This window comes from Triticum urartu, chromosome 3A (genome assembly GCF_056163025.1).
Source record: "Triticum urartu cultivar PI428250 chromosome 3A, HENAU_Tu73, whole genome shotgun sequence".
Classification (NCBI taxonomy): Eukaryota; Viridiplantae; Streptophyta; class Magnoliopsida; order Poales; family Poaceae; genus Triticum; species Triticum urartu.
The window spans coordinates 698975197-698990065 of record NC_141875.1 but is presented as its reverse complement, the minus strand read 5'-3'; the positions used below and the strand labels follow the sequence as shown (position 1 = coordinate 698990065).

At 45.7% G+C, this 14869-nt stretch overlaps 1 pseudogene; it reads left to right on the top strand.

Annotated features, from left to right (window-relative positions):
- The first annotated feature begins 3941 nt into the window (after window positions 1-3941).
- Window positions 3942-14097, top strand: LOC147981807 (uncharacterized; annotated as a pseudogene).
- The last annotated feature ends 772 nt before the right edge of the window (window positions 14098-14869 follow it).

The window sequence follows — 14869 nt, the reverse complement described above, 5'->3', positions numbered from 1 at the left end:
ACTAGGGGGAGGGGCTGCGCCCCCTCCATCCTTCTCTTCCCTCTTCCCCTTCCTTGTCTCCTACTCCTACTACATGGAAGGACTCCTAGTTAGACTAGGAAAGGGGGAATCCTACTCCCGGTGGGAGTAGGACTCCCCTAGGGCGCGCCATAGAGAGCGCCGGCCCTCCCCTCCTCCACTCCTTTATATACGGGGGCAGGGGGCACCCCATAGACACACAAGTTGATCCTCGTGATCGTTTTCTTAGCCGTGTGCGGTGCCCCCCTCCACCATACTCCTCGATAATATTGTAGCGGTGCTTAGGCGAAGCCCTGCGACGGTAGAACATCAAGATCGTCACCACATCGTCGTGCTAACGGAACTCTTCCCCGACACTTTGCTGGATCGGAGTCCGGGGATCGTCATCAAGCTGAACGTGTGCTAGAACTCGGAGGTGCCGTAGTTTCGGTGCTTGATCGGTCGGGCCGTGAAGACGTACGACTACATCAACCGCGTTGTCATAACGCTTCCGCTTCCGGTCTACGAGGGCACGTAGACAACACTCTCCCCTCTCGTTGCTATGCATCACCATGATCTTGCATGTGCGTAGGAATTTTTTTGGAATTACTACGTTCCCCAACAATTTCTTTGTTCAAATAGAGCCGGGCAACACAAAGTGAGGATTAGTTCAACCATTTTTCAACTCAGGGAGTACCCAACGAAAACTACAATAACCGAGACTCGACGCAACTACTAAAAGTAGAATCAGTGAGACTCGACGGTTACTACATCACAATGTGCAACACACACACACAATTATTCTTCATCCCCCTCTATTTTATCATCAATGCATCGTAATTTTACGTTTTGTAAGTTTTGTCTTATTTCCGACGGAAAATGGGACCATAAGAAAATATATAATCATCGTAAAAAATATTTTATGTTATGTACAATTACAAACGTAAAAACATAGTTTAAAATACATATAAACTGCAAATTTTCTTGTCTTATGACCTATATTTTTATTTTTATGTCAAAATTTTGCGATTTGAATCAATAGCAATGTAACTATTTGAATTTAAAATGTAATTCAATTATGAAATGATCGTACGATTACCTCGGGTGAAGAATAACTTATTCTGCACCCTAGGTGATGAATACGTAATTCTTCATCACCCAGGGTGCATAATACGTAATTCTTCATCCAAGGTAATCTTACGATCATTTCATAATTAAATTACATTTTGAATTCAAATAGTTACATTCCTATTGATTCACTACGTAAAATTTGACATAAGAAAATAAAAATATAGGTCATAAGACAAGAAAATTTGCAGTTTATGTGTATTTTAGACTATTCTTTTTATGTTTCTAATTTTACATAACATAAAATATTTTTTACGGCGATTATATATTTTCTTACGGTCCCCTTTTGCGTCGGAAATAAGACAAAACTTACGGAACATAAAATTATGGTGCATTGATGGTAAAATAAAGGGGAGGGTGAAGAATAACTATTCCTCACCCAGGGTAACGCATAACGCGACCCTATATATATATATATATATATATATATATATATATATATATATATATATAGGACGCCCATATGGGACACCTAGGTGCCTAGGCACCTTGCCTAGAAACCGTTGGATCACACTAAGATGTGTGCATGTGTAATTACTATTAACACTAATTCATAAATGCGTTAGATTTTTATTTGGGAAGAATTATTGCTAATTATTGCTTAATATGGACACTTAATAACCACCCAAATTAAGTCCATGCATGTCTCATACGTCACGTAGCTGGGTATTTTTTGTATATAATGGATGTCGTATTTTTTTATGTGCGCTCCTTTATTTTTCACCGACTATCTAATAACTTAAATAAATTACTAGGTATATACATACATAACCTAAAATATCTTAAGTATATTTTTATACTCAAAATATGTTGGATATATATTAAATACCCATACGTCACATATACATAGTCATATTTTACTTTAGATACACATGTCCACTGGATATGTACAATATTTTCCAAGCTTTTTCCGCGCAGCCGGGTATACAAGTGTGCAGACACCTTGGGTATTTTCAGTTGAAGTATATTATTTGATGTATAACATTTTTCTACATTTTTTCACATAACCGGGTATATACATCGATTGGGTATGTACAATATTTTCCTACCCTTTTTCATATAGCCTTATATACGTCAATTGGGTGTTACAATATTTTCGTCAGTAGGTATTGTATAACCGTATTGGATAGTTAGGAAACAAAAATAAAATGTAGTTAGTCAACAAATAAATTATTGTGCATATACATACCCACGTACATACAACCTTTCGTTAGTAAGTATGATACCCATTTTAGATAATTAGGAAAAAAATGTAATAGTTCAAAAAATAAATTACTGAATATATACATACATGCATATGTATATAATTTCGTTGGTAGGTATTAGATACCCATATTAAATAGTTAGAAAACAAAAATACGTGTATTATATACCTGCAGCAATTCGAACAAAATCAACATTAATATATTTTATTGTATGGCAAGTGTTGCATGCCTAATAATTAAATCCAAAAATAAAACGTAAGTATGAAAAGTCTTGCATGAAGAATAATTAGAAAACAAATTAATATATCATAGTTTCCAAAACTAACAAGGTGCCCAGGCACCTAGGTGCCCCATCTATTTTACATGTATATATATATATATATATATATATATATATATATATATATATATATATATATATATATATATATATAAGATTGTTGTGCCTTCCTCCGTAGATTATATGCACGATGGCACCAATCAGCTGTGTAGCCATGATTTTGTAGTGGTCCAAGCAAACATCAAGGGAACTGTGCCAAACAATGATTAACACTCTACTGCAAAACATGCTCGCAGTGGCGGGCGCAGAGGGCACAACAATTTGTGACGGGCATGGCAGTGGATGGCGCCCGCCACTGATGTACAAGAGAAGGGCGAACATAATAAACCACCACTTATACAATGGAAAGGATAATCCAGTAAAGCACATTTCATCCCCTCGCTTCTTCTTCCTCTCACATCCTTTCTGCCATTGGAGACAATAAAAGTCTAGATCTGAAATCTTATATAGCACTGATGGTGAGGGAGAGTGTCCTGGCCGCCCTCCGCAAAGAGCGAGAGTGTACGTCGACGGGGGACATCGCAAGTTATCGCATGAGCTCAACCGTGGAACGGCCGCCGCCAACAAGGGTGTAGGGTATTGGTCAATCTTCACCACCACTTACCCTCACCTGATAGACCTAGTCAAGCAACGGTTCCTTCCTCCCCGGCGCGATCTCTTGTGGCCGTCTGCGAAGAAGATAAAGGACGTCCAAGCCGGATAGTTGGAATAGGGTAATACACATATATTTTCTCTATCGCGCCTCTCATTGCCCCTGCATAATTTGGTTCACGGTCTCCTAGTCTTCTAATTCCAAAGTACATCACACTATGCCAAACGGAGTTCTTCATTTGGCTTGTTTCATCACCTGCGAATGCTTCCGGGGGATCTCGCCACATTTAGGGCTTTGGCACTTGTATTTAAGGTGAAGCTGCAAAGGGAAGATGACACAGTTCCGGACTGCAGGGGAGCTGTCCTATTTGTTTGTCTAGACTACAGGGGAGTTGTCCTATTTGTATGTCTACACGGTATATACCTAAGGAGGAGATTGATTATGTTATGTTTATCCCTAATGTTGCAATGCTTTTAAGTTTCCAATCATATGTGTCAGACGAAACTACCTAGTCAACCCATGTAGGCTGTCCTGGACGTACGTTAGCACACGATCTCCACCTCTGGCACACGATCGCCCTTGTACACTGCGCTCTCTCATGCGCCTGTAACACCATATATACTGGATGAATACAGTAGCAGCACCTAAGGTGCCTTGCTCCAATTTCTCTCCCGCTCACATGGTATTAGACGCAGGTTCCAGCCTCCGCCTGCAACTCCTCCTTCCGCTGCCCAACTCTCTGCCGGCACCTAGCCATGGCGGCTCCCACTCCCCCTCCGCTGCCACCACCACCCCCTCCCCCCGCTCCGCTGGCCTCGGCGCCTCCGCATCTCCTGCGACGCCGGTGCGCCCACGGACATCGCTGGTGACGCCATCTGCACTCACGCGCGGCGGCCCGCTCTTCTTGTCCGATCCCACCGCATCTTCCTCCGCGGCGGCTTCCTACCTCTCCCCCCTCGCTGGCATCTACATCAACCAGCACGTGCCCATCACCCTCAGCCTCAATCCACCCTATTTCTCCCAGTGGAGGACTCTGTTCGAGGTTATGTTTCAGAAGAGCGCTGTCGTTGATCACATCACCGGTGTGGCCCGCCCCGGCGACGTTGCCTGGGTCCAAGACGACACACACATCATCTCCTGGCTGTACACACGTGTGAGCCCGGAGATCTTCGGTCTCGTCCACCAGCGCGGTGCTACTGCCGCCGAGGTGTGGGCTGCTATCAACTCGTTGTTCATGGAGAACGCCGAGCACCAGGCGGTCTTCCTCGCCACGGAGTTCCGGCGCATCGAGTAGGGTGGGTCGTCCGTCATCGACTACTTCAGCCGTCTCAAGGAGTGTGCGGACCGCCTCGCTGATCCGGGCGAAACCGTGCAGGGTCCTCAACATGTTCCGCGGGCTCCATCCTCGCCTCCGCTATGCCATCCCCATCCTCACCATGCAGACGCTCTTCCCCTCCTTCCTCTGCTGCCGCGCTTTCCTGCTCCTCGAAGAGAGCCGCCAGTCCGCCGACATCACCCAAGAGACGACGATCCACGTCGCCCGCGCACCTCCTCCATCGAGCCCAAGCAGCGGCGGGCACACCCGTCACAATGGAGGTGGCTCCGGCTCTGGCGGAGGTGGCGGCCGTAACCGAGGCAAGGGCAAGGTTGTGGACCACTCGGGTGGCTCGCAGCACGGCGGGGCATCTTCATCTCGCGTGCCCGCGCCGGCTCCTCCCGCCAACACCACGCCCTGGACAGGCATGGTGCACGCCTGGCTGATGCCGTGGCGGCCCCATGCCCCTGGTGCAGGCGTCCTTGTGTTGGAAATATGCCCTAGAGGCAATAATAAATTGGTTATTATTATATTTCCTTGTTCATGATAATCGTTTATTATCCATGCTATAATTGTATTGATAGGAAACTCAGATACATGTGTGGATACATAGACAACACCATGTCCCTAGTAAGCCTCTAGTTGACTAGCTCGTTGATCAATAGATGGTTACGGTTTCCTAACCATGGACATTGGATGTCGTTGATAACGGGATCACATCATTAGGAGAATGATGTGATGGACAAGACCTAATCCTAAGCCTAGCACAAAGATCGTATAGTTCATATGCTAAAGCTTTTCTAATGTCAAGTATCATTTCCTTAGACCATGAGATTGTGCAACTCCCGGATACCGTAGGAGTGCTTTGGGTGTATCAAACTTCACAACGTAACTGGGTGACTATAAAGGTGCATTACAGGTATCTCCGAAAGTGTCTGTTGGGTTGGCACGAATCGAGACTGGGATTTGTCACTCCGTGTAAGCGGAGAGGTATCTCTGGGCCCACTCGGTAGGACATCATCATATGCGCAATGTGACCAAAGAGTTGATCACGGGATGATGTGTTACGGAACGAGTAAAGAGACTTGCCGGTAACGAGATTGAACAAGGTATATGGATACCGACGATCGAATCTCGGGCAAGTAACATACCGATAGACAAAGGGAATTGAATACGGGATTGATTAAGTCCTTGACATCGTGGTTCATCCGATGAGATCATCGTGGAACATGTGGGAGCCAACATGGGTATCCAGATCCCGCTGTTGGTTATTGACCGGAGAGTCGTCTCGGTCATGTCTGCATGTCTCCCGAACCCGTAGGGTCTACACACTTAAGGTTCGGTGACGCTAGGGTTATAGAGATATTAGTATGCGGTAACCCGAAAGTTGTTCGGAGTCCCGGATGAGATCCCGGACGTCACGAGGAGTTCCGGAATGGTCCGGAGGTAAAGAATTATATATAGGAAGTGCTATTTCGGCCATCGGGACAAGTTTCGGGGTCATCGGTATTGTACCGGGACCACCGGAAGGGTCCCGGGGGTCCACCGGGTGGGGCCACCTGCCCCGGGGGGCCACATGGGCTGTAAGAGGTGTGCCTTGGCCTATATGGGCCAAGGGCACCAGCCCCAAGAGGCCCATGCGCCAAGAGAGAAAAAAAAGGGGAGAGTCCTAAAGGGGGAAGGCACCTCCGAGGTGCCTTGGGGAGGATGGACTCCTCCCCACCCTTGGCCGTACCCTTCCTTGGAGGAAGGGGCAAGGGCTGCGCCTCCCCCTCTCCCTTGGCCCTATATATAGTGGGGAAAAAGGAGGAGCAAACCAATCTAAGGCCTGGCGCCTCCCTCTCCCTCCCGTGACACATCTACCTCGTCCCGCAACGCTTTGCGAAGCCCTGTTGGAATCCCGCTACTTCCACCACGCCGTCGTCCTGCTGGATCTCCATCAACCTCTCCCTCCTCCTTGCTGGATCAAGGCATGGGAGACGTCTCCGTTCCGTACGTGTGTTGAACGCGGAGGTGCCGTCCGTTCGGCGCTAGGATCATCGGTGATTTGAATCACGACGAGTACGACTCCATCAACCCCGTTCTCTTGAACGCTTCCGCGCGCGATCTACAAGGGTATGTAGATGCACTCTCCTTCACCTCGTTGCCGGTTTCTCCATAGATAGATCTTGGTGATACGTAGGAAAATTTTGAATTTATGCTATGTTCCCCAACAGTGGCATCATGAGCTAGGTCTATGCGTAGATTCTATGCACGAGTAGAACACAAAGTAGTTGTGGGCGTTGATTTTGTTCAATATGCTTGCCGTTACTAGTCTTATCTTGATTCGACGGTATTGTGGGATGAAGCGGCCCGGACCAACCTTACACGTACCCTTACGTGAGACCGGTTCCACCGACAAACATGCACTAGTTGCATAAGGTGGCTAGCGGGTGTCTGTCTCTCCCACTTTAGTCGGATCGGATTCGATGAAAAGGGTCCTTATGAAGGGTAAATAGCAATTGGCATATCACGTTGTGGTTTTGCGTAGGTAAGAAACGTTCTTGCTAGAAACCCATAGCAGCCACGTAAAACATGCAAACAACAATTAGAGGACGTCTAACTTGTTTTTGCAGGGTATGCTATGTGATGTGATATGGCCAAAAGGATGTGATAAATGATATATGTAATGTATGAGATTGATCATGTTCTTGTAATAGATGATCATGGAGCCCCAAGATGGAGATCAAAGGAGCTATATGATATTGGCCATATCATGTCACTATTATTTGATTGCATATGATGTTTATCATGTTTATACATCTTATTTGCTTAGAAACGACGGTAGTAAATAAGATGATCCCTTACAACAATTTCAAGAAGTTTTCTCCCCTAACTGTGCACCGTTGCTACAGTTCGTCGCTTCGAAGCACCACGTGTTAATCGGGTGTGATAGATCCTTTCGTTCACATACAACGGGTGTAAGCAAGATTTACACATGCAAAAACACTTAGGGTTAACTTGACGAGCCTAAGCATGTGAAGACATGGCCTCGGAACACAGAGACCGAAAGGTCGAACACGAGTCGTATGGAAGATACGATCAACATGAAGATGTTCACCGACGTTGACTAGTCCGTCTCATGTGTTAATCGGACATGGCCTGGTCGACTCGGATCGTGTAATACTTAGATGACTAGAGGGATGTCTAATCTAAGTGGGAGTTCATAAGATGAACTTAATTATTCTGAACATAGTCAAAAGGATTTTGCAAATTATGTCGTAGCTTGCGCTTTAGTTCTACTGTTTAGTTATGTTCCTAGAGAAAAAAAATTAGTTGAAAGTTGATAGTAGCAATTATGTGGACTAGGTCCGTAAACTGAGGATTGTCCTCATTGCTTCATAGAAGGCTTATGTCCTTAATGCACCGCTCAGTGTGCTGAACCTCGAACGTTGTCTGTGGATGTTGCGAACATCTGACATACACGTTTTGATAACTACGTGATAGTTCAGTTAAACGGTTTAGAGTTGAGGCACCAAAGACGTTTTTGAAACATCACAAAACATATGAAATGTTTTGAGGGCTGAAAATGGAATTTCAGGCTCGTGCCCACGTCAAGAGGTATAAGACCTCCGACGATTTTCTTAACCTGCAAACTAAGGAGGAAAGCTCAATTGTTGAGCTTGTGCTCGGATTGTCTGAGTACAACAATCATTTGAATCAAGTGGGAGTTGATCTTCCAGATAAGATAGTGATGTTTCTCCGAAGTCATTACCACCAAGCTGCTAGAGCTTCGTGATGAACTATAATATATCAGGGACATATATGATGATCCTTGAGTTGTTCGTGATGTATGACACCGCGAAAGTAGAAATCAAGAAGGAGCATCAATTGTTGATGGTTAGTGAAACCACTAGTTTCAAGAAGGGCAAGGGCAAGAAGGGATACTTCATGAAACGACAATTCAGCTGCTGCTCTAGTGAAGAAACCCAAGGTTGAACCCAAACCCGAGACTAAGTGCTTCTGTAATAAAGGGAACAGCCACTGGAGCAGAATTACCCTAGATACTTGGTAGATTAGAAGGCTGGCAAGGTCAATAGAAGTATATTGGATATACATTGTGTTGATGTGTACTTTAGTAGTACTCCTAGTAGCACCAGGGTATTAGATACCGGTTCGGTTGCTAAGTGTTAGTAACTCGAAATAAAAGCTACGGAATAAACGGAGACTAGCTAAAGGTGAGCTAATGATATGTGTTGGAAGTGTTTCCAATGTTGATATGATCAAGCGTCGCACGCTCCCTCTACCATCGAGATTGGTGTTTGCGTTGAGCATAGACATGATTGGATTATGTCTATCGCAATACGGTTATTCATTTAAGGAGAATAATGGTTACTCTGTTTATTTGAATAATACCTTCAATGGTCTTGCACCTAAAATGAATGGTTTATTGAATCTCGATCGTAGTGATACACATGTTCATGCCAAAAGATAGTAATGATAGTACCACCTACTTGTGGCATTGCCACGTAAGTCATATCGGTATAAAACGCATGAAGAAGCTCCATGTTGATGGATCTTTGGGCTCACTCGTTTTTTGAAAAGTTTGAGACATGCGAACCATGTCTATTGGTGTATATGCATGAAGAAACTCCATGCAAATGGACCGTTTGGACTCACTTGATTTTTGAATCACTTGGGACATGCAAATCATACCACATGGGCAAGATGACTGAAAGCCTCTTTTTCAGTAAAATGGAACTAGAAAGCAACTTGTTGGAAGTAATACATTTTGATGTGTGCAGTCCAATGAGTGCTGAGGCATGTAGTGGATATCGTTATGTTCTTACTTCACAGATTATTTGAGTAGATGTTGAGTATATTTACTTGATGAATCACGAGTCTGAATTATTGAAAGGTTCAAGTAATTTCAGGGTGAAGTTGAAAGATCGTCGTGACAAGAGGATAAAATATCTATGATATGATCATAGAGATGGATATCTGAATTACGAGTTTGGCACAGAATTAAGACATTGTGGAAATTGTTTCACAACTGATACAGCCTAGAACACCATAGTGTGATGGTGTGTCCGAACATCATAACTGCACCCTATTTGGATATGATGCATACCATGATGTCTCTTATCGAATTACCACGATAGTTTATGGGTTAGGCATTAGAGACAACCACATTCACTTTAAATAGGGCATCACGTAATTCCGATGATATGACACCGTATGAACTATGGTTTAGAGAAACCTAAGCTGTCATTTCTTGAAAGTTTGGGGCTGCGACGCTTATGTGAAAAAGGTTTCAGGTAGATAAGCTCGAACCCAAAGCGGATAAATGCATCTTCATAGGACAACCCAAAACAGTTGGGTATACCTCCTGTCTCAGATCCGAAAGCAATAAAGGATTGTTTCTAGAATCAGGTCCTTTCTCGAGGAAAAGTTTCTCTCGAAAGAATTGAGTGGGAGGATGGTGGAGACTTGATGAGGTTATTGAACCGTCTCTTCAACTAGTGTGTGGCAGTGCACAGGAAGTTGTTCCTGTGGCACCTACACCAATTGAAGTGGAAGCTTATGATAGTGATCATGAAACTTCAGATCAAGTCACTAACAAACCTCGTGGGATGACAAGGATGCGTACTACTTCAGAGTGGTACGTAATCCTGTCTTGGAAGTCATGTTTATAGACAACAATGAACCTACGAGCTATGGAGAAGCGATGGTGGGCCTGGATTCCGATAAATGGCTCGAGGCCATAAAATCCGAGAGAGGATCCATGTATGAAAACAAAGTGTAGACTTTGGAAGAACTACTTGATGGTCGTAAGGCTGTTATGTACATATGGATTTTAAAAGGAAGACGGACAATGATGGTAAGTATCACCGTTAAGAAAGCTCGACTTGTCGTTAAGATGTTTTCCGACAAGTTCAAGGAGTTGACTACGGTGAGACTTTCTCACTCGTAGCGATGCTAAGAGTCTGTTGGAATTATATTAGCGATTACTGAATTATTTGTGAAATCTTGCAGATAGGATGTCAAAAACATTGTTTCCTCGACGATTTTCTTGAGGAAAGGTTGTATGTGATACAACCGGAAGGTTTTGTCAATCCTGAAAGATGCTAATAAGTATGCAAAGCTCCAGCTATCCTTCTGAGGACTGGAGTAAGCATCTCGGAGTTGGAATGTATGCTTTGATGAGATGATCAAAGATTTTGGGTGTATACAAAGTTTATGAGAAATTGGTATTTCCAAAGAAGTGAGTGGGAGCACTATAGAATTTCTGATGAGTATATGTTGTTGACATATTGATGATCAGAAATGACGTAGAATTTCTGGAAAGCATATAGGGTTGTTTGAAAAGTGTTTTTCAATGGAAAACCTGGATTAAGCTACTTGAGCATTGAGCATCAAGATCTATAAGGATAGATCAAAACGCTTAATGGTACTTTCAAATGAGCACATGCCTTGACGTGATCTTGAAGGTGTTCAAGATGGATCAGTCAAAGAAGGAATTCTTGCCTGAGTTGTAAGGTATGAAGTTAAGACTTAAAGCTCGACCACGGCAGAATAGAGAGAAAAGACGAAGGTCGTCCCCTATGCTTAAGACGTAGGCTCTACAGTATGCTATGCTGTGTACCGCACCTGAAGTGTGCCTTGCCATGAGTCAGTAAAGGGGTACAAGAATGATCCAAGTATGGATCACAGGACAGCGGTCAAAGTTATCCTTAGTAACTAGTGGACTAAGGAAGTTTCTCGGTTATGGAGGTGGTAAAAGAGTTCGTCGTAAAGGGTTACGTCGATGCAAGCTTAACACCTATCCGGATAGCTCTGAGTAGAGATACCGGATGCATATAATGGAGCAACAATTTAGAATAGCTCCAAGTAGAACAGTTATTTGGATTAGCTCCAAATGGAACGTGGTAGCTACATCTAGGAGATGACATAGAGATTTGCAAAGCACACAAGGATCTGAAAGGTTCGGACCCGTTGACTAAAACCTCTCTCACAAGCAACATGATCAAACCTAAAACTCATTGAGTGTTAATCACATAGTGATGTGAACTAGACTACTGACTCTAGTAAACTCTTGGGTGTTAGTCACATGGCGATGTGACCTGTGAGTGTTAATCACATGGCGATGTGAACTAGATTATTGACTCTAGTGCAAGTGGGAGACTGTTGGAAATATTCCCTAGAGGCAATAATAAATTGGTTATTATTATATTTCCTTGTTCATGATAATCGTTTATTATCCATGCTATAATTGTATTGATAGGAAACTCAGATACATGTGTGGATACATAGACAACACCATGTCCCTAGTAAGCCTCTAGTTGACTAGCTCGTTGATCAATAGATGGTTACGGTTTCCTAACCATGGACATTGGATGTCGTTGATAACGGGATCACATCATTAGGAGAATGATGTGATGGACAAGACCTAATGCTAAGCCTAGCACAAAGATCGTATAGTTCATATGCTAAAGCTTTTCTAATGTCAAGTATCATTTCCTTAGACCATGAGATTGTGCAACTCCCGGATACCGTAGGAGTGCTTTGGGTGTATCAAACGTCACAACGTAACTGGGTGACTATAAAGGTGCATTACAGGTATCTCCGAAAGTGTCTGTTGGGTTGGCACGAATCGAGACTGGGATTTGTCACTCCGTGTAAGCGGAGAGGTATCTCTGGGCCCACTCGGTAGGACATCATCATATGCGCAATGTGACCAAAGAGTTGATCACGGGATGATGTGTTACGGAACGAGTAAAGAGACTTGCCGGTAACGAGATTGAACAAGGTATATGGATACCGACGATCGAATCTCGGGCAAGTAACATACCGATAGACAAAGGGAATTGAATACGGGATTGATTAAGTCCTTGACATCGTGGTTCATCCGATGAGATCATCGTGGAACATGTGGGAGCCAACATGGGTATCCAGATCCCGCTGTTGGTTATTGACCGGAGAGTCATCTCGGTCATGTCTGCATGTCTCCCGAACCCGTAGGGTCTACACACTTAAGGTTCGGTGACGCTAGGGTTATAGAGATATTAGTATGCGGTAACCCGAAAGTTGTTCGGAGTCCCGGATGAGATCCCGGACGTCACGAGGAGTTCCGGAATGGTCCGGAGGTAAAGAATTATATATAGGAAGTGCTATTTCGGCCATCGGGACAAGTTTCGGGGTCATCGGTATTGTACCGGGACCACCGGAAGGGTCCCGGGGGTCCACCGGGTGGGGCCACCTGCCCCGGGGGGCCACATGGGCTGTAAGGGGTGTGCCTTGGCCTATATGGGCCAAGGGCACCAGCCCCAAGAGGCCCATGCGCCAAGAGAGAAAAAAAAGGGGAGAGTCCTAAAGGGGGAAGGCACCTCCGAGGTGCCTTGGGGAGGATGGACTCCTCCCCACCCTTGGCCGCACCCTTCCTTGGAGGAAGGGGCAAGGGCTGCGCCTCCCCCTCTCCCTTGGCCCTATATATAGTGGGGAAAAAGGAGGAGCAAACCAATCTAAGGCCTGGCGCCTCCCTCTCCCTCCCGTGACACATCTACCTCGTCCCGCAGCGCTTTGCGAAGCCCTGTTGGAATCCCGCTACTTCCACCACGCCGTCGTGCTGCTGGATCTCCATCAACCTCTCCCTCCTCCTTGCTGGATCAAGGCATGGGAGACGTCTCCGTTCCGTACGTGTGTTGAACGCGGAGGTGCCGTCCGTTCGGCGCTAGGATCATCGGTGATTTGAATCACGACGAGTACAACTCCATCAACCCCGTTCTCTTGAACGCTTCCGCGCGCGATCTACAAGGGTATGTAGATGCACTCTCCTTCACCTCGTTGCTGGTTTCTCCATAGATAGATCTTGGTGATACGTAGGAAAATTTTGAATTTATGCTACGTTCCCCAACACCTTGGCCCACGCCCAGGTGCACCCGCTCCGTTTGCCGGCGTTGCCATGCACTACGCCGTGCCCCCTCCTCTGTAGTGGCCCGCAGGCGCCGTCCCCGCTCACCCTCTGTACGGTGCTCCGGCCGGCCCAAGTACAAGCTCCTCCTCTCCAACCTGGGATCAGTCTGCCCTCGTGCACGCCGTCAACAACATGCACGTGCAGCAGCAGCAGCCGTCGCCGCCGTCCACTGAATGGTACCTCGACACCGGCGCGTCCACGCACATGGCCTCCACCTCTGGTATGCGCTCCATATCTCGCCCCTACACCTCTTCTAGCATTTTAGTTGGTGATGGGACCTCGCTCGCAGTCACACACACTGGATCCACTACCGTTCCCACCACCACCACTCCCCTTTCCCTCAACAGCGTCCTTGTATCTCCCCATTTAATCAAAAACTTAATCTCTGTCAAGAAACTAGCACGTGATAATCCTGTTAACGTCGAGTTTGACGACCCTGGTTTCTTTGTCAAGGATCGAAGGACGAGGTGGGTGATCCTCCGATGTGAGGACTCTAGTGATGAGCTCTATCCCGTGACCAAGCCCACTCAGCACCACGCACTCACCGCAGTCACCACCGATGTCTGACACCAACGGCTTGGGCATCCTGGACATGACTCCCTCGCTCATCTACTTCTCCCTTCGTCTATTGCTGCCCATGGAGCACCATCGACCATTTGTCAAGCTTGTCAACTAGGGAAGCATGTTAGATTTCCGTTTAGTGATTCCAGTCATGTGTCGTTGAGGGAGTCCTGGATTAGGGGGTGTTCGGGTAGCCGGACTATACCTTCAGCCGGACTCCAGGACTATGAAGATACAAGATTGAAGACTTCGTCCCGTGTCCGGATGGGACTTTCCTTGGCGTGGAAGGCAAGCTTGGCGATGCGGATATTCAAGATCTCCTACCATTATAACCGACTCTGTGTAACCCTAACCCTATCCGGTGTCTATATAAACCGGAGGGTTGTAGTCCGTAGGACATCAACTCCATATACAACAATCATACCATAGGCTAGCTTCTAGGGTTTAGCCTCCTTGATCTCGTGGTAGATCTACTCTTGTACTACCCATATCATCAATATTAATCAAGCAGGAGTAGGGTATTACCTCCATCGAGAGGGCCCGAACCTGGGTAAAAACATCCTGTCCCTTGTCTCCTGTTAGCATCCGGCCTTGACGCACAGTTCGGGACCCCATACCAGAGATCTGCTGGTTTTGACACCGACATTGGTGCTTTCATTGAGAGTTCCTCTGTGTCGTCGCCTTTAGGCCCGATGGCTCCTTTGATCATCAACAACGATGCGGTCCAGGGTGAGACTTTTTTCCCCAGACAGATATTCGTCTTTGGTGGCTTCGCACT